Source organism: Symphalangus syndactylus, chromosome 15, assembly GCF_028878055.3.
Source record: "Symphalangus syndactylus isolate Jambi chromosome 15, NHGRI_mSymSyn1-v2.1_pri, whole genome shotgun sequence".
Taxonomy (NCBI): domain Eukaryota; kingdom Metazoa; phylum Chordata; class Mammalia; order Primates; family Hylobatidae; genus Symphalangus; species Symphalangus syndactylus.
Window position 1 is genome coordinate 96102420 of NC_072437.2, and position 18380 is coordinate 96120799.

The following is an 18380-nucleotide window of genomic DNA, read 5'->3' on the forward strand; positions in this document are numbered from 1 at the left end:
CAAGAATTTTCCAGGCCCGGTACTCAGTGAATGCGGAACCCTATGTGGGGATGGAGCTCAGCGTGTTTGAGAAGCAGAAAGGGGGCCGTGTCTGTGGGGTAGGATGAGAGTGGTGGGAGAACACGGTCAGAGGGCTTGAATCCTGTGCATCGTGGACTGAGGGAAGGGGTTGGGACATTTTTGAATAGGCAGGGGAATCACTGGAAGGTTTACAGCTGGAGAATGGCATTTCACAAGGATGTCTCTGGCTTCTGGGTGGGACAAAGACTACGGAGAGGCAAGCATAAAAATAGGGCTGCCTGGCTGGGCACAGTGGCTCACACCTGTAATCCCAGCACTTTGGGAGGCTGAGACAGGTGGAACACCTGAGGTCAGGACTTCAACACTAGCCTGGCCAACATGGTGAAACCCCGTCTCTACTAAAAATACAAAAATTAGCCAGGTGTGCTGATGGGTGCATGTAATACCAGCTACTGGGGAGGCTGAGGCAGGAGAATCGCTTGAAACTGGGAGGTAGAGGTTGCAGTGAGTCGAGATCGTGCCACTGCACTCCAGCCTGGGTGACAAGTGTGAAATTCCATCTCAAAAAAAAAAAAAAACAGGGCCACCAGTGGGAGACAATGACAAGTAACCCCATGAGAATGGGGGTGATTGTGGCAGAGGTTCTGCCATGATGTGCTTATTGGGTACAACTCTCAGTCCCATTATTAACGTGGGCATCACAGCACCAGCCAGGGCGAGGGGCCAAGTGACCAGCCAGTCCTCCCGACCCAGGAAGGGATCGACTAATCCCTTTAGCATCCTTGCCTTTTTTTTTTTTTGTCTCACTATGGAGGTTTTCATGTAGACTTGTGATGTGATTAGTGCAGGAGGAAAGGGTGAAGCAAGATCCCCTTAACTTCCAGAATTTTCTCCCACGATTCCTAGAACTATCAAGAAAATAAGCAAAAATCGTGTTGAATCTGAAGCCTGACCAAGCATCTATGCTGACCACAACTGTGTTTATGCCAGCTTTATGACAGTGATAGGAACTGCATGTGAATGATGTTTAAGACTCTTGAACAATAGCACGTAGAGACTTTTTCCTAGGGTGAAAAACAGAAAGGTCCCCTGTGCTCACATTCTGTAACTCCTATTATTAATAAAATGGTGTGTTTCACATTTAATAAACAGTTGCTGGGTTGGATGGATTTCCTTTTTGTATCCAGTGGACTGAAGGTCAAAAGGTATATTTTTGTGTTTTTTTCTGCTCTAATTTACACCGCTATTTACAGACCTGCCATTTCCAAGCTTAGAATGCTTCCCATAATGCAGGAAAGAGGCCAGATGAAGTGGCTAGAGGTCTCCTGCCTCCTGGACATTCAGAAGAGGCAAACTGCCCCTAACAGAAAGACTTGAGTCCCTGAAACAGTGGCCTTTAACCAGCCCATGCCACTGTCTCCCCTTTTGTCCATACAAGGTCACTTGCTGGACAGCCTGGCTTAGGGTTGTCAGATCAGACACGGGACACCCAGTTAATCTGAATTTCAGGTACAAGATAGTTTATTTAGTATAAAAATGTCCCTGATATTGCACAGGCAGATGTTCGTGCTTATCTGAAATTCGAGTTTAACTGGGCACCCTGCATTTTTATTTGCTAAGATGACAACCACTGCCCTGGTCGGGGGTAGGGGTGAGGCATTCCCAGCAGCAGGAGCCGCTTACACCACACATTTGCTGCCTCCCAGGCTTGCCCATGTCTGGTCTCCTGCTCTTCTCTAGCAAGTGGGACTTACTGACACATAACAAGAGGGGGTTGTCACTGGTATGAGCAGCCCCCTCTCCTTGCCTACTTTTTTAGTGTCTCAATGAGACTCCCATGTCCATGTTAGGACATTCTCTCCTTCCGCTGCCTTATAGTAGAAACCATCCAGCCATCATCACCTATCCACTCATCCACTCACCTGTCTACCCATCTACCCACCCATCCATCCATCACTCACCAATCCATCCACTCACCCATCCATCCACCAATCCATCCACTCACCCATCCATCCACCCATCCATCCACCCACCCATCCATCAACTCACCTGTCCATCCACTCATCCATCCATCTATCCATAAGCATTCACAGAACACCTTTTAAGTACCAGACACCATTCAGCAAATCCATAATCTCCCTGAGAACATGTCATATGAAAGATTCACGTTCTGACTTGGAGCCAATTTATTGGGAGCCCTCCAGACCACAGAAAGCGGCTATCATGATGAACAGAGTAGCTCTGACCCAGTATCCCCGGACAAGCCCAACATTAGCCAAAATACCTCAGATGCCACCAGTTGCCCTGCGACCGAGCTGACTTATGAGATGTGGTACAGGGAAGCTGAAGCTAGACAGCACTGTCCTCATGTATCAGTTAGGGAAGGCTAATTGTGGGAACAAATAGACCTCGACAACATGTATAATCACAGTGGATGTCTTTTTCTTGTTCAGATCACAATCCTGGCAGGGGAAGAGATTGGTGGGGCAGTTCTCCTCAGCACATCCACCCAGGGACTCAGACTGTGGAGGTTCTGCTGTCTTCATCAGGTCACTTCCAATGTCACTCCAGGGTCATCACCAGAAGAGGATGAGAGCTTGGTGGCATGCATGGCAGACTTTGAAGGACAGACCTGGAAGTGGCACGCATCCCTTCATCACTGGCTGTGCTACATTGGCTGGCCATGTGGTCACTACTAGTTGCGAGGAAGATTAGACAACGCAGGCCCAGGAAGAAGGTAGGGACGTGGATTTGTTTAACTTCTCTGAGCTTCAGTTTCCTCATTTGTGAAATACCCCACTGATTGCCTCTTAAAGCCAACTGGTAAAATCTCTGCCTGAACCCACTCCTGGTAAGTCTGACAAAGTCCCCAAGTGTTCTTTTCCTAGGATCAGGTCTTCCCTCCACCCCAGCAGACACTCTGAGGATAAAGGAAAACGAATTCCTCTTCCATTTTTCCATCTGGCCTGCTTCTTGATTCTTGCCCTTCTCGCACTGGCTGCTGAACACGAAGCCACTTCATTTCATGGAAGTTCATTTACTGGCTGGTTGCTTTGGATCGTGGATGCCTTTCTCCATGAAAGCAACTCTAAGCAGGGTGACTCCATCCCCAGAAGTCCAGCCCCCATCTTGTGGCCCCAGGTGCCTTCAAGGGTGGGCTGGAGGGAGGTGCTGGCCCCTGGGCAGTTCCCATGGCAGCCTGTGAGCAGGCTCCAGCAGCAGGGAGTAAGGGCGGGGCTCAAGGACCCCAGCGAAGGATGCTCTGTGAGTGGCTGGTTCCCATGGCAACTGAGGAGCAGCCTCCACAACAGCTAGGAACCCAGTCGCCCCAGCTAGAAGCTGTTGGGAAGCTCAGCGTCTGGAAGCCTGGAGTCACCTGTGGCTGCAGGCTGGAGCTGAATATCTTTCAAGCTGGGATATTTCCATTACCAGCATGCCCTAAAGAGCTCTATTTCCGTTTCCTCAAAACATTTCTTGCGCATCTGCATGCCAAACTCTGTCATGGCTACCGGGACCCCAGCAATAAGAAGTCACTGACCCTCTCCTGGCAGGGTTCCCAGCCTAGAGGGTGAGCTAAGCACGCATCTACGATACGGAGGGATAAAGCCCATCTCACCCCAACAGGGAAGCCGGGGGCAGGAAAGCCTTGAGTGAGTGGCCCAGCAGCCACAGCGAGGACGAGGATGATGAGTAGGGAGTGGGCGGAAGGGGGAGGTTTGGGCCAAGCAGTGACCACAGCACATGCAGAGGCACAGAGAGAAACTGCAAAACAGGTTTGTGATGGGGCGATCACCCTAAGGACCTCGGGTTATGTCTTGGGGGAGGTGGGCCCTCAAGCCTTCTCAGAGACGAGCATTGGAGGAAGATGAGTCCAATGGACCCATGAATATTTTTTAAAAATTTAACTAGCCTTATATTTCTTGGATTCATAAAAAGGGAAGGAAAACTCAGGGATATTTCTTTAATACTTGGCAAATCCAGCCCACTAGCAAGTCCTGTCTACATCCTCCAAATGGTCAGGGCTGTGTTCTGGCCTGGAGGCTAAAGCTGGGATCCTCTGAAAAGGGGGGAGCTTTACATTTATTCTCAAAGTGTACGACAAAGGGCATTCCATTCTTCATCCCCTTGTACCGTGCATCCTTCCCTGAGACAGGAATCCCCATCCTACAGCTGTCCAGGTCTACAAGGCCTGTTCTTCCTCTTTCCTCCACGCAGCCTGGCACCCACATTTTAAGCCTCAGTCCTGCCTTAACATCCAGGTGTCCATATTCCCATAAGAGGCCACACACTGTTCTTGTTTTAGCACTGAGAGTCTCACATTCTGGGGTAAAATCTCAGGACAAAGAGGAAAGACTCAGCCCAGACCTATAGGCCCCAGGACGCTGAGTGGCAGCGGGGATGAGGGAGGCAAGCCTGGCTTTGGTGCCAGGCCTGCCCAGCCAAAGCTTGATTTCTCTACTAGGCTGTGGCACCTTGATGTTAACTTACATTTTTTTGAGCCTCAGTCTCTTCTTTACCTGTTGCAAGGGACAAGGAACACGTAAATAATGCATGTTGAACACTTTCACATAGGAAGTGCTCAATAAATGATAGTTAGTACTTTCTAGAGAAGGGGCTTCCAACAGTTGCAATGTCATAGTAAAACCTATATCAAGCTTTTACATCGAATGCCAAGGGCCCAGAGGAGGAGCATATATCTGCCGTGGGTGGCCAGGGAAGCCTGACTTTGTCACCAGTTGCTTACAAGACTCCCTGGTGTGCTTCTTACACATCCACTGTGGACTGTGATTGAAAATTGGAGGAAAAGGAGGTACAGGAGAGAAAATTCTGAGCAGCAGGAGAATTTGGGCAGTCAGGTAACAGAGACACCCAGTGTGGGGAAAGTACACCCCGTTTCTGAACTCCAGTGCAGTTCATGTAGGGGAGGAACCTGTAGGTGAAATCTGCAAGAGTCCTGCTGCAGAAAGCTGGGTTTCCCAGTAGGAGGGTACAGGCATTCTAGAATTCTCAGAAAGTTCTGGAACATTCTAGTCTATTCTGGAATGCACTCCCTGTGGGTGAAGCCAGAAGGTAGAGAGAAATACACAGGAATTCCATTTGTGAGGGCAGGATTGGGGCTGCTGACCTGTTTGTGAAGTGCCCCTCTGAGGAGGACCACAGCAGCTTTGGAATTAAGTTCTCCAGAGATCTCCAGAGAGATCTGTGCCTCTTAAGGAGGCCAGGACTGCAGAGAGTGGAGCAAACTTCCCCTAAGAGAGCAGTCAGGCCTCATCTCTACTGTGATTCTTTGCTGGAAAGTCTGAAGAATATTAAATGTGGAAAATCAGTATCTTCTTGTCCTTCTCTGTAGCTGATGTCTCCCTTGGTTGTGCTGAAGTTGTGGGAAGGCGCATTTCTTTCTTGTTCAGGAATTGCAGCTCCTTGATGCCCTAGTTGTGTCAGGGCCTCCATGAAGCAAGTCCTGTGCTGTGAGTGCTCCCATTTGACAGTGATGCCAAAGAAAGGATGTGATGAGCAGGTCCTCTCCTCTCAAGAATACTCCGTCCCTGGGACCAACGGCTGTGATAATGGTGCTGGGGAACACAGGGCTGGAAAATACAGTTGTGCATTCAGGGAGCAGATTGGTCTGGTGCCATTGTCACATCTACCAAGACAAAATGGTGGAGAATTAAATAGCAGCCACACGTCCCTTCCCAGAGGCGTGTGAGGAGGCAGCTTGTCAACAAGGGTAGGTCTGACTCTGCTGTCCTCTGGAGACTAGAACAAATGTTCTATCTTCATTTCTCAATTGCAGACAAAAATATGCTTTTCTTATCAACCAAGAACCTGGAACGTGCCCTCTGATGATTATAGGCAGAATCCACATTCCAGAGCATGGGAACCAGGCCCATGCTCCGAATGTGGTGTCCAGGCTGGCCATCGAGCCATTTTCTAGCCGTCACCTCCACAAGGGGCTAATATCATCACCTGGGCCACATGTACCCTCTTTCACTGCTGCTCTATGCTTCGGGGACTGCCGGTTAGTGACAATGATTTGCTGGCATTTAAAATCTGAGCTCCGTAATGCTGAAATCTCCTTAGCAGTGGCATCTCATCAGAGCTTCATCTCACCAACACGGCCCTGGCTGCAGGTGGAGAGTGGCTGTGCAAGCTTTGCATGTTTCTATGTACGCTTCAGGGCCTTAGCAAATATAATAACTTCCTAAGTAGGACCCCAAAAATTCAGGCTCAAAAAGGTGTGGGCTTGTGTTACAATGGGTGGATGGAAAGACCAGGTAAATCTGCTGCAGAGAGCAGGAATCAACAACCCCCCTTATTTACACCCATTTGATCTTATGGTTTTGTTTTGTTTTGTTTTTTTGAGACGGAGTCTCCCTCTGTCGCCCAGGCTGGAGTGCAGTGGCGCAATCTCGGCTCACTGCAAGCTCTGCCTCCCGGGTTCACGCCATTCTCCTGCCTCAGCCTCCTGAGTAGCTGAGACTAGAGGCGCCCGCCACCACGCCCAGCTAATTTTTTTTTTTTGCATTCTTTTGTTTAGTAGAGACAGGGTTTCACCATGTTAGCCAGGATGGTCTCGATCTCCTGACCTCGTGATCTGCCCACCTCGGCCTCCCAAAGTGCTGAGATTACAGGCGTGAGCCACCACGCCCAGCCTGATCTTATGTTATTGTAGCTGTGTTATCACTGGGCTTTATTATGTTTCAAAAAAAAGATGTCATTTCCACCAAGTGCAGAAACAGCAAAGTGTACCTGCATTTTGCAGATGCAGTTGGTGTGGTAATGAGAGTGAGAGGAGATCTGGATGCAGGCAGGTCATGGTTTGAGCCAAGGAGGAGGCCCTGGGAAAAGCTCTGTCTGTTCAGATGCTCTGACCCCCATACCACACCCCTTTCCGGTCATCCAACCAAATCATCCATATACGGGGGACCAGGCTGCCTCCAGTGCATATGTGCAGAACCCTGGGGTCAGGCGGGTGGGGTGCCAAGCCTCTAAGAAGGGTGGAGAGCCCTTGGGACATGTGCTGGATGCCCTAGCTCCCAAGGGCCTGCTGGGGAGCAGGCAGGCTTCTGGATCTCATTAAGGCACAGCTGCCCCACAGCCTGGACACCATATGCAGAGCATGGGCCTGGTTCCCATCACTCGAGTGTGGACTCTGCTTATAATCATCAGAGGGCACATTCCAGGTTTGCAGTTTAAGAGAAAAGTATACTTTTGTCCTCAATTGAGGAGCCATTCTGTTCAAAGTGTTTAAATGGTTTCCAAGGCTTAGCAACATTCCTCCTGTCTGCATCTGACCATGCAGCTTTGATTTTCAACGTAGACCAGCAGGATTCTTGGAGGGAACACACCTCCCAACCCCCCATCTGAATCTGCCTGAGAGCTAACAAGTGCCAATGTGGCCAGATGAATGTGTGCTGCGCTATTTGTGATAGAGGTCCCCAGAGAGCCTTTGTGCTCTAGATCTTTATTGGAACACCCAATAAATATTGCACTCAGGCTCGCCATTGTTTTAGTGCAGGGCTTAAATGCAGTCTCCTTCAGGCTGTCAATGTACCTTTGACCAAATTGCAGCTTGCATTCCCACACCAAATGTGGCTTCGCAGAACCCCAGTTCACTCTAACAGAACCAGCTGGGACCAGAGAGGGTCCTGGTTTGCTCTTTGTGTGAACAGCTGATTTCTCAAAGCACTAACTCACTTTTCTCTGCACATAAAGATAACACTGGGGACACCTGTCATCAGGGATGGGGGCATCAGCTGCGCCCAGCCAGGCACCCACTCACCCACGTGAGACTTTCAAAGCCAGCTGGCTAAGGCTTGGGAGGTACCCCCAGGGAAAAAGGGCAGCTTGTCATTGAGTGAAGTGAACCGGCTTTAATGTTTTTATAGGTTATAGCCTGCCTAGGCAGTAGCAACCAGCTATTTGATAACCAAGGGGGTGACCAGATTTCTACTGGCCAGATAACCAGAAAACTAAGGCTTCTGCACTACACCGCTTCATAGGAGAAAATAAGCATTTTAGCTACAGGGAGGCCCTGTTGTTTTTGAAAACTGGAGGAGGTCCTCCTGCTGGCCATGGGCTTGGCTGACCGTGGGCTAGGCTGACTCACAGTCAGAGAGCAGCCTTTGTGGCTGAGCTCAGCGGAACTCAGTGGACACCCGCACAGTGGCCCAGGGCCAGTGATAAACAAGTCAGGGCTGCTCCTGGCGCTCAGGAATCTGGGGTCAATTAGGGATCAATGGTGCCAGAGGATTTAAAACAATTGCAACCAGCCAGGCAGGCTCAGGCTATATCAACAGTGAAATGCAGAAGGTGCAGATACGATTGTACTATCCCTAAATTAAATTAGTGTTCTACCCCTCGGCAAGGCATTTTTCTTAATAAGTGGGATTGCTCCTGGCCAAGCTTTAACCACTAGGAATGGCAATGACCGATGACCTAATTGGTCACTTAACCTTGGCCGAGGACACCAAAACCCTAGTCATTAGGGGACCCATCTGTGAACTTCTGATGAACAATGAAGTCAAACCTAATCTGATTTCACCCACACCTTACATTTTTAAGCTGCAGATTTCCACAGTTCTTTGACTGACAAGAACATGAGGTCTATTTGATAACCAAGGGCAATGACAGGATTTCTTTTGGTCAGATAACCAGAAAACTTAAGGCTTCTGTATTACATCGCTTCATAAGAGAAAATAGGCATTTTAGCTCATCATTTCCTCTTGTCATTTCTCATTGTTGTGCCTACCTGGCACAATGTTAACTCTATAGAAAGGTTGATTTTTTAAAATTTTTGTAGGTACATAGTAGGTGTATATATTTATGGATTAGATGAGATATTTTGATACAGGCATATCATATGTAACAATCACAGCAGGGTAAATAGGGTATCCGTCACCTCAAGCATTTATCCTTTGTGTTTCAAACAATCCAATTATATTCTTTTAATTATTTTAAAATGTACAATTAAATTATGTTTTACTATAGTCACCCTGTTGTGCTAGCAAATGCTAGGTCTTATTTCTTCTTTCTTTGTACCCATGAAAGGTTGAATTTTTAACTGCAGGTATCAGTGACCGCTGAGGATCCAGCAGAGAGGGCAGTTTGACTCAAAGAGGTGAAGAAAATAAGTGGGGTCTTTTGATCATCAGGAATCAGAAGCAACTGGAGGCAGGGACACAGAAACCCAGGCAGGGCCACTCAGGAGAATGACAGAACCCTTCCGGGCCTCCATTCACGACAAGCTGGTATGCACACCGTTTGGTTGGCTTCTGGGTCAGAATGGGTCCTTTGTGTCCCTTCTACCATCTTTGACAGAACTGCCTTTGGTCCCCAGGCTCCAGCAATGTGGTCCGAATGGGGGCTGTCACCCCCTTCTGTGTCTCCACCTCCCTGACCATAGTCCCCTTGAGGGAGGACACCAACCCAGTCACGGCTGATCAGGGTGTCTCCCTGAGATTTATTTGTGCTGCTGCTGGTGGGGAAGAAATGTTTCTTTTTTGGCTGGGTGCGGTGGCTCATGCCTGTAATCCCAGCACTTTGGGAGGCTGAAGAAGGTGGATCACCTGAGGTCAGGAGTTCGAGACCAGCCTAACCAACATGGTGAAACCCCATTTCTAGTAAATACAAAAGATTAGCCAGTCATGGTGGCACATGTCTGTAATCCCGGTTACTTGGAAGGCTGAGGCAGCTGAGGCAGGAGAATTGCTTGAACCCGGGAGGCGGAGGTTGCAGTGAGCTGCAATTGCGCCATTGTACTCCAGCCTGGGCAACAAGAGTGAAACTCAGTCAAAAAAAAAAAAAAAAAAGAAAGAAAGAAAGAAAGAAAGAAAGAAAGAAAAGAAATGTTCCTTTTTGGAGGAGGAAGAAGAACCTCGAAGCTGCTGGTGGTCAGACTGTGTGACTGCTGGGGAAAAGGGTCCACAACCCTTTGGTGAGAATGAAGCCAAAATACACAGAGAAGCATATGGCAGACAAGCTGGAATGTCTGGTCCAAACAGTGGCTCCCAAGGCTAGAGTACCCCCATCAGCATGAACCAATGAACCAATGTGCTTGCTTCTCTTCTTGTCCAAGTTCATGCAGCATTTCTTGATGTGACACTTGGTAACCATTTCTTAGCATTCTATATATCATGTTACTATTATTTCTGCTGCACAATTTTGGGTACATTTTGGCAGCTAAGTACTCATTCAGTTCAGCAGCTCTCCACACGTGAGGTTGGCTTGGGAAGCAAGCTTGGAAGACCAGGACGAAGGGTAGGCATAGACTTTGAGACAAGCTTCTTAGACTATCATAGGGGTTTGCTTCTTACCATCAGAATTCAGCACTGACTCATTTATAAACCAGGAGCAAAAGAAGTGTTATTTTGATTTGCACTTGTTGAAACATTGATTATTTACCAGGAAAGGCTATAGGCAGCAAAGAGAGATCAACCTGAGATGACTTCATCATCTTTGTGACTACAGGGTTTGTCGTCTTTTGGGGGGTTGGCAACCATTAACTTCCATTTCCAAGGAACAGTAGGATTTACACCAGATCAAATATCCCTGTTCTTTCCTATCTATCTACAAACCTAAATTCAATTCAACACATACATAACACCTGAGAATGTACCATGCTGGAGACCTAAAGGCAGGTCCTGGTCTTACAGACAGACCCGTTGGTATTCCTAATTGATTTCATCCTATTAGTTGAAAACCCTTCAGCAGACCCCACAAGTGCACTCAGAATACAGTTGTTGCTAGAAGTAGCTCTCAAGGCCCTATGTGATCTTCCGCACCATGCCTGATCGCCCTCACCTCCCCTGGTGCCCAGTGGGAGCTCTGTGCCCTCTCCCTCCCCACACTGTCGTCCTCTGTGAGGATAGAGTCACACCCAGAAGCTTCTTTCCTCAGCCCCACTCCAATTATCTATACCTTACTCACCCGTGAGGGTCCCATTCCAGTCCCTCTTTCTTAAAACCTTCCCCAAATCCAGCTCTTATACATCTTTCTGGCAGAATTTCCTTAACATTTGTTTTTGAACTCTCTCAGAAGGGGACTTCTATGATTATTTTAAACTGTAACCTTGCTGGGCACAATGTCTACTCCCGTAACCTCAACACTTTGGAAGGCCAAAGTGGGTGGATTGCTTAAAGCCAGGAGTTGGAGACCTGCCTGGGCAACAAAGCAAAGCCCTATCTCTACAAAGAATAATAATAAATTACTGGTCTTGATGGTGTACGCCTATAGTCCCAGCTACTTGGGAGGCTGAGGCAAGAGGATCACTTGAGCTCAGGATTCTGAGGCTGCAGTGACTGAGTTATGATTGAGCTGTGATTGTGCCACTGCACTCCAGCTTGGGTGACAGAGTGAGACCCTGCCCCTAAAATAAATAAATAAATAAATAAGATAAACTTTAAAACAACACTGTAGGCTCATCATGTATCTGGTTGTTCCTATCCAGACTCCTGGAGCCTGGCAGTGGCTGTGTCATGTGTAGGGTGTTCCCCGAGTGGCAGGAAGGGCTGTTCAGGGAGCAGGGGGAGAATGCTGAGGATGGCAGGGGCAGAGAGGAAGGGGAGGTGGCCTCCATCTCTGCTGTAATCAGCTTCCTGGGTTCTGTTTACTGTAGGCAGCACCGCCCCTTCATCCTGCATTGTTCTACTTTCTTTTTTCTCTGCTGTCTTTCCATTCCCATGGGCTTTAATAAATACATACCTTGAGACGTGACAGAATCTATTTCCCCAGTGGGCATCTAGGAGGTGTCAGGATGTGGTTTAGCATCTGACCTAGTGGTGGGACCCAAAGGCATTCCCTGCAAACACAAGTCTCCTCCCTGGTCTCAAGGATCTCAGTCTCTGAGTGATGTTGCTGACGGGGCATCAGGGTTTTAAAATGGTGATATCAACTCTCTTTTTTCATAGCTACATTTCCCAACTCTGGCTTCATTCCCTAGTTCTGACACCGAGTAGCTGTAGAACTCTGAGCAGACCATATAACCTCTCTGAGCCTTTGTTTCTTGGTGACAATAACAGTCTCTTCTTTGGCTGCTACCAGGATTAAAAGCTTCAGTGTACGTAAAGTTCCTAGCCCAGCGCCTGGAGCTCAACGGGCACACAAAAAATGTGCCAGCTGCCTGCACAGGGAAATTCTGCCCAAGGGAAGCTTTAATTACAGTTGCTTTCTCTTTCTCCCAATTCAAGGACTTGCTTCCAAGACAATTAACAGACCACAGAATTCTGCTACCTATCAGCCACTGGTCGCCAACAGACTCCCAATGTTGGCACAAACACTGTCTCTCGAAGCTGGGACACTTAGACAGGTGCCAGCTTGTGGCTCCATGGCTCCCGGTGCATCCGGATCTGTGACAGTTACACAAGACGTGTGCTTAAATATTTACCATGCTCAGAGCCACCCCAGCACGGTGGGGCTCAGAAGAAAATCCAAGAAGCAAGACAGCTCTGGCATCACCCGCTCCTAGCTTGGTGGAGCATATGTCTTGATGGGAGGTATCGTCAACAGACTGGGCGACCTGTTGCTTTAAAAGATGAACAATAATGATCTCCTCTCAGACTCAGGAACAAATACTAGGCATATCAGATTGCTTGTGAGACTTAGGCAATTAGAATGGTTCCGTGATATCATTCCCCTGAGGGTCCAGGAGCTCCCCTAAGTTCCCAGTGTGGGTGCACAGTGTGAAACGCTGGAGGAGGGGAGAAGCAGCAGACATGTTTCAGCACCAGCTACGCGTCTGACATGAGCTTTTGTTATCTCATTCACGCTGCAGGAACATTATCTCCGTCATCATTATGATTGTTTCTACTCTACAGATAAGGAAACCGGCTCAGAGAAGGTGAGTAATGGACCGAAGGTCACACAGCTGTGAGATGCAGGGCCAGGATTTGGCTCCAGCTACTAGGCTCTAGCAGCATGGGTATGGCCCAGTGGAAAGACTAACACAAGATGAACATCCCAGCCTCCTTCCAAAAGGCTCTCCAAGGAGATGGGTCCCACAAAGGTGCAACAGTCTCCAAAATTCCCTGACCTCACTGGACAGCCAGAGGTTGGGAATTCCTTCCCATAAGTCAGCCCTGATCCTGGTGCCCCCTTGTACGTTTCTCCCACTGACAACTGCTCAGGGAGGTTCCTCGCCACGGATGTAAACAGGACAGGGTCAGACCCCAAGCGCCAAGTAGGTAGCCAAGGGGGACAGAGGCCCTGTCTAAGGTACCTGAAACACACTATGGAGGGGATAGTGGAGAGATTCTACTCTCCATTTGGATCTTACGCAGGAGCAAGGAGGTAAGAACAGCCACCACACACACTAGATTTCACAGTCAAGGACTGAAACCTCTGATCTGCTGACCAGCTTCACCAGGAGGGATACCCTGGGAGTCCCAGGCAGCCACTGGCAGCACCCCTTCTGTGGAACCCAGGGTCCCTACAGCTGAAAGGGGAGTCTTCTGGAACCACCCCCAGAGCCCGGGAGGGCTGCATGTGTCAGGGGCCCACAGACAGGTGAAGAAACCCTTTAAGCCTCTTTCCTCGAGTGAAGGCCGACCTCCCCCGCTCCCCAGCATTAGACATTCTGGTTTTGCGGGAGCTGCTGATAGTGGCGGGAGTAGGGGGAGAGTCCACATTTCGAATGAGCTTCCCTTCCTGGTGGTCTTGGTGCAGGTCTGTGGGTGTATTTTGAAAACCGCTGCTTTCCCTCCAACACAGCTTCCCTTGGTGTCTCCTTGGACTGCAGCAGTGTTTCTTACAGCCATGTGGTGTCTCAGGGCATTCTCTGGAAGATGAGGCTACACGGAAGTCAAGAGGCATCTTTGCTGGGCTAACTGTTGAGCTGTGGAGGGCCTGCAAGGCCCCAGAGGAGGCCGTTCCTTGGACTCTGTGCAGGGAAACTTCTCTCGACTAGGAATACACCTGTCTTCTCCACCCAAAGCCCAAAGTGGGTGGCCTGGGCTTGCAAAGAGACGAGCAGGCTCAGGGCAGCATGGCTCCCTGCAGCTCTATGGCCCCGAATGGGGTAAGGGACTCCCTGGAGGCCTCAGTAATTTGAGCACTGGGAAAACACGGTCCTCTACTTCTAGTTTTCCTGTCCAGAGCACCCCAGGGCTGTGTGCCTGGCCTTGTGGGGACCGTGACCCTGACCCTGGCTCTCCCTAAGGTGACCACTCACCCTAGAAACACCCTAGAAACTCACCCTGGGAGATTTGCTAGACAGCAACAGTTTAGCTAATCTTCACATCTTTGAAGGTACAAAAGTCCCATGTGGGGCCTCGGGTCAGAGAACTGCCACAAACAGCCAGTGAATTCATTAATCCTTCCCCAGCTTCTCGGTTTGGCTGCATTCATTCATGTATCCATTCAACACATAGCACTGAGCAACTACTGTGTTTGAATTTTGGGGGAATCTTTGGGTAGCTTCAGCTACTAGGACAAAGAACACCGTCCACTGAGATATGTATGCCTGGAGGATGAATCCTGTGCGTCTACACAACATTTCTGAATGTTCTGAAAAGGAAAAATAATAATAAACAAATGTGTGAGGTAGTGATTAAGATATTCACAATATTTCCCTTTAAAACAGGAAAGTCTGACAGCTAAAGAGGAGAAACGACTTTTGCTGTCCCCCCCCCCACTCCCACTTCAGTTTAGACTCCTGATTGCTTTCTTTCAGGGTTATAACCGCGATCTCAATGACTAATAGAAAACTCCATTAGGCTCTGTCTTTATGAAGGAAATTAATGACTTCGTAAATTTAGTGCTTCGTAAACATAGGAGGGGGAGCACTTCCCTCAGGCTTGACGATTCCCTGGCAGGGAGGGAGGCTGGATAGGAAAGGAAACGCTTCCAGCCTGCTGAGAGGCCTCCTCACCCAAGCATTCTCTGCTGCTCCTTAGAAAGCCAGGCCCCACAAGGCTTGGGTGCTCCAAGATCCTGAAAAAGAAGTCAACGCAAAGGCACGAGAGCTGGGAGCCAGGGAGAAAGAGATGCGTCCGCCGACTTGAAAAAAAATACCAACTGGTGAAATTTTCAAATATAAATGCAGATTTTAATTACAAATGTGTGTCCTTGGCAAGTCCAGCTTTTGTCCTGGATTAGAGAAATCTGTTGTTTAGACAGGCCAAACCCACAGACGAATTATTTTCTTTGTTCTTTTAAGCTTTTTAGGCCTAGCCAATGACATAAAATCTTTCAGGGGGAAAAACACCAAACTCTCAGGACACACATTCAGAAGGCAGCATAGGGAAGGAGAGGCTGTAGGATCGGGGTCTTGGGTTTCCTTGCTGGAATGAATGAGGCAAGTTATTTCTACTTGAAGGAGGGGAGGTGGGTGGAAGAGGAAAGGGAAGGGCTCATTTTATAGAATAATGGCATTTCCAGGGGCTTCTGCAAGAAGTTTTCCTGGTCCACTGATGCTTTCTGCTTCAAAACTGCCCTTCTTCAGAGACCAGCCGCGTCTGCTCAGCCCCTCTCTCCTTGAGAATACCACAGCAACAGTTTAGCAAATCTCCAAAGACTGATGTCTTTGAAAGTACATCAGTCCCATCTGGGGCCTCAGAACTGCCAGGAACAGACCCAATGAATTCATTAATTCTTCCCCAGCCTCTTGGTTTGGCTTCATTAATTCATTCAACAGACAGCACTGGGCACCTACTGTGTCTGGATTTTGGGGGCAATCTTTGAGTTTCAGAATTGAGGCCTCCGAGAAGTCTCTCAATACTTGTAATAACAAGAGCAGCCACATATACATTACTTAGGAGATAGATGAGTCCTTCCTCTCTCTCTCCTTCCTTCCTTCCTTCCTTCCTTCCTTCCTTCCTTCCTTGCTTCCTTCCTTCCTTCCTTCTTCCTTCCTTCCTTCCTTCCTTCCTTCCTTCCTTCTTCCTTCCTTCCTTCCTGTCTTTCTTTCCTTTTTCTCTTTCTCTCTTTCTTTTTTTTTTTTTTGAGACAGGGTGTTGCTCTGTCTTCCAGGCTGGAGTGCAGTGGCACGATTTTGGCTCACTGCAGCCTCCACCTCCTGGGCTCAAGCAATTCCCCTGCCTCAACCTCCAGAGTAGCTGGAACTACAGGTGCACACCACCATGCCTGGCTAATTTTTGTATTTTTGGTAAAGACGGGGTTTCACCACGTTGGCCAGGCTGGTCTCAAACTCTTCACCTCAAGTGATCAGCCTGCCTTGGCCCCGCAAAGTGCTGGGATTCCAGGCATGCGCCACCACGCCTGGCGATAGATGAATTTTTGACTGACCCTGCCATGAGTTTCTCCTTGTACCTTGATAGGTTTTGAAAGTGCCAGCCAGACTAGTGAAATGGTATTGCTGGTTTGCAATACTCTTGATGGAAAAAAGTTTAAATTTGTACCTTCCTCCTTTTTTTTCCAATCAGCCACCTAAGTTCTCTAAGAAATTAATATACACTTTCTGAAATTAGAAAATAAAAAAAAGAAGGCTTTGTGTATTACATGCAAAAGAGAAAAGTCTAGAAGATACTAGTCAGAGGTGTCTGAGTCAAAGGTTAATCAAAATTAAAGGAAAGAGTAAAGAAGTAGTATAGGAAAATGTTACCACTTGGGAAGCCTGGCAGAGAATTTTAAAATCCTCTTTTCCTACAAAAGATTACAGGTAACACACATTCAGGAGTCCTTTGGCCGAATGCAAGGTCACAGAGAGAATGTATCTGACACCTGTTTTATTTGTGTTCTGCTCTATTCCAAAAAGGACTTAAGGTAGTTTGAAGAGGAGGAGACATAATATAAAAGTTAAACATGTACTAAATGCCTGAGCAAAAAGGAAAGGAAAGAAAAGAGTGGCAACATAAAATGGAGGCTGGAACAAGGTGAGGAAAATTAAAAGCACACCGTGCAGGTTGATATGGTTCCTTCCTGCGGGCCGTGAGTTTGGCTCTAGGAGTTAACTGGGAAAGGGAAACAGATGAATATTAAACATAAAAGCAGATCAATTGCTTAGGAGACCACTATTTTTGGAATCCAGGAATGGTAGGCCTTTCTCCTGCAGGCCTTTCCCCACCGTCTGTATAATGTACTAAGCCACAACCTTAATAACATAATAGCATCCTGTATCTGATGTGGCCTCAAGCGGTTCAGAATTTGGAACTGTGGATCTGCTTAGGACTTCAGTTTCCTTGTTTCATAATCTGCTCCCGAATACCCCATATCTGGGCATATTCTTATTTGATTCAGGTCTGCTGTGGTCCAGATCTTTAAGACTCTGCCCTGCAAACAGACAGTATAGAAAATATCATCAGTGACCATGTTATTTAACCTCCACGTTATCACCCATGTCTTCATGAGTGTGAGGCTCCAAATGGTACTGATAAGAAAAGTTAGTAAGAGGCAAGCTCACCTGCAGTGTGGGGTAACAGACACCACATCTCTGCAGGCCTCAGCCTTCAGCCCTTCAGGTGGAGGGGCAGACTCCATCTGATCTCAGAAAATTTGAGAACTGTCCAGGCACAGTGGCTCTCACCTTTAATCCCAGCACTTTGGGAGGCCGAGGCTGGTGGATCACTTGAGGTCAGGAGTTTGAGACGAGCCTGGCCAACATGGCGAAACCCCGTCTCTACTAAAAATACAAAAATTATCCGGGCATGGTGGCACGTGCCTGTAGTCACGCTACTCGGGAGGCTGAGGCAGGAGAATTGCTTGAATCCTGGAAGTGGAAGCTGCAGTGAGCCGAAATCATACCACTGCACTCCAGCCTGGGCGACAGAATCAGACTCTGTCTCCAAAAAAAAAAAAAAAAAAAAAAAAAAATTTGAGAACCTTCCCAGGGCCCATCTACAGTTGCCTCTTGACTAATGCAGGCTTTAAGGGTGCCAATCCCCACACAGTTTAAAATCTATATACAACTTTTGACTCCCCCAAGCAGAACTACTAATAGCATACTGTTGACTGGAAGCCTTATTGATAACATAAATAGTCGATTCACACATATTTTGAATGTTAATGTATTATATACTATATTCTTACAATAAAGTAAGCTAAAGAAAAGAAAATGTTATTTAAAAAATCATAAGGAAGAGAAAATATGTCGACTACTCATTAAGTGGAAGTGGATCGCCATAAAGGCCTTCAGCCTTGTGGTCTTCTGAGTAGGCTGAGGAGGACGAGGAAGAGGAGGGGTTGGTCCCGCTGTCTCAGGGGTGGCAGAAGCAGAAGAAGGTCCACCTCTAAGTGGACACGCACAGTTCAAATCTGTGTTGTTCAAGGTCAACTGTACACGCCACCGAGACCAGAATGGGTGATTTGATATTTGTCAATGGCAACAACTCAATATTCTATCCTTTAGATGTTTTCTCACTCTGGTCACATTTAATGTGTTTAATTGATGCTGTGTGGAAGCTCCT

At 47.9% G+C, this 18380-nt stretch overlaps 1 long non-coding RNA gene across 1 annotated transcript; it reads left to right on the forward strand.

Moving 5' to 3' along the window:
• The first annotated feature begins 378 nt into the window (after positions 1-378).
• LOC134732624 (uncharacterized) lies at positions 379-14635 on the forward strand. The gene is made up of 3 exons (XR_010115961.1): positions 379-2758; positions 12794-12859; positions 13729-14635. It is a non-coding gene; the product is annotated as an uncharacterized lncRNA (long non-coding RNA).
• Positions 14636-18380: the final 3745 nt, after the last annotated feature.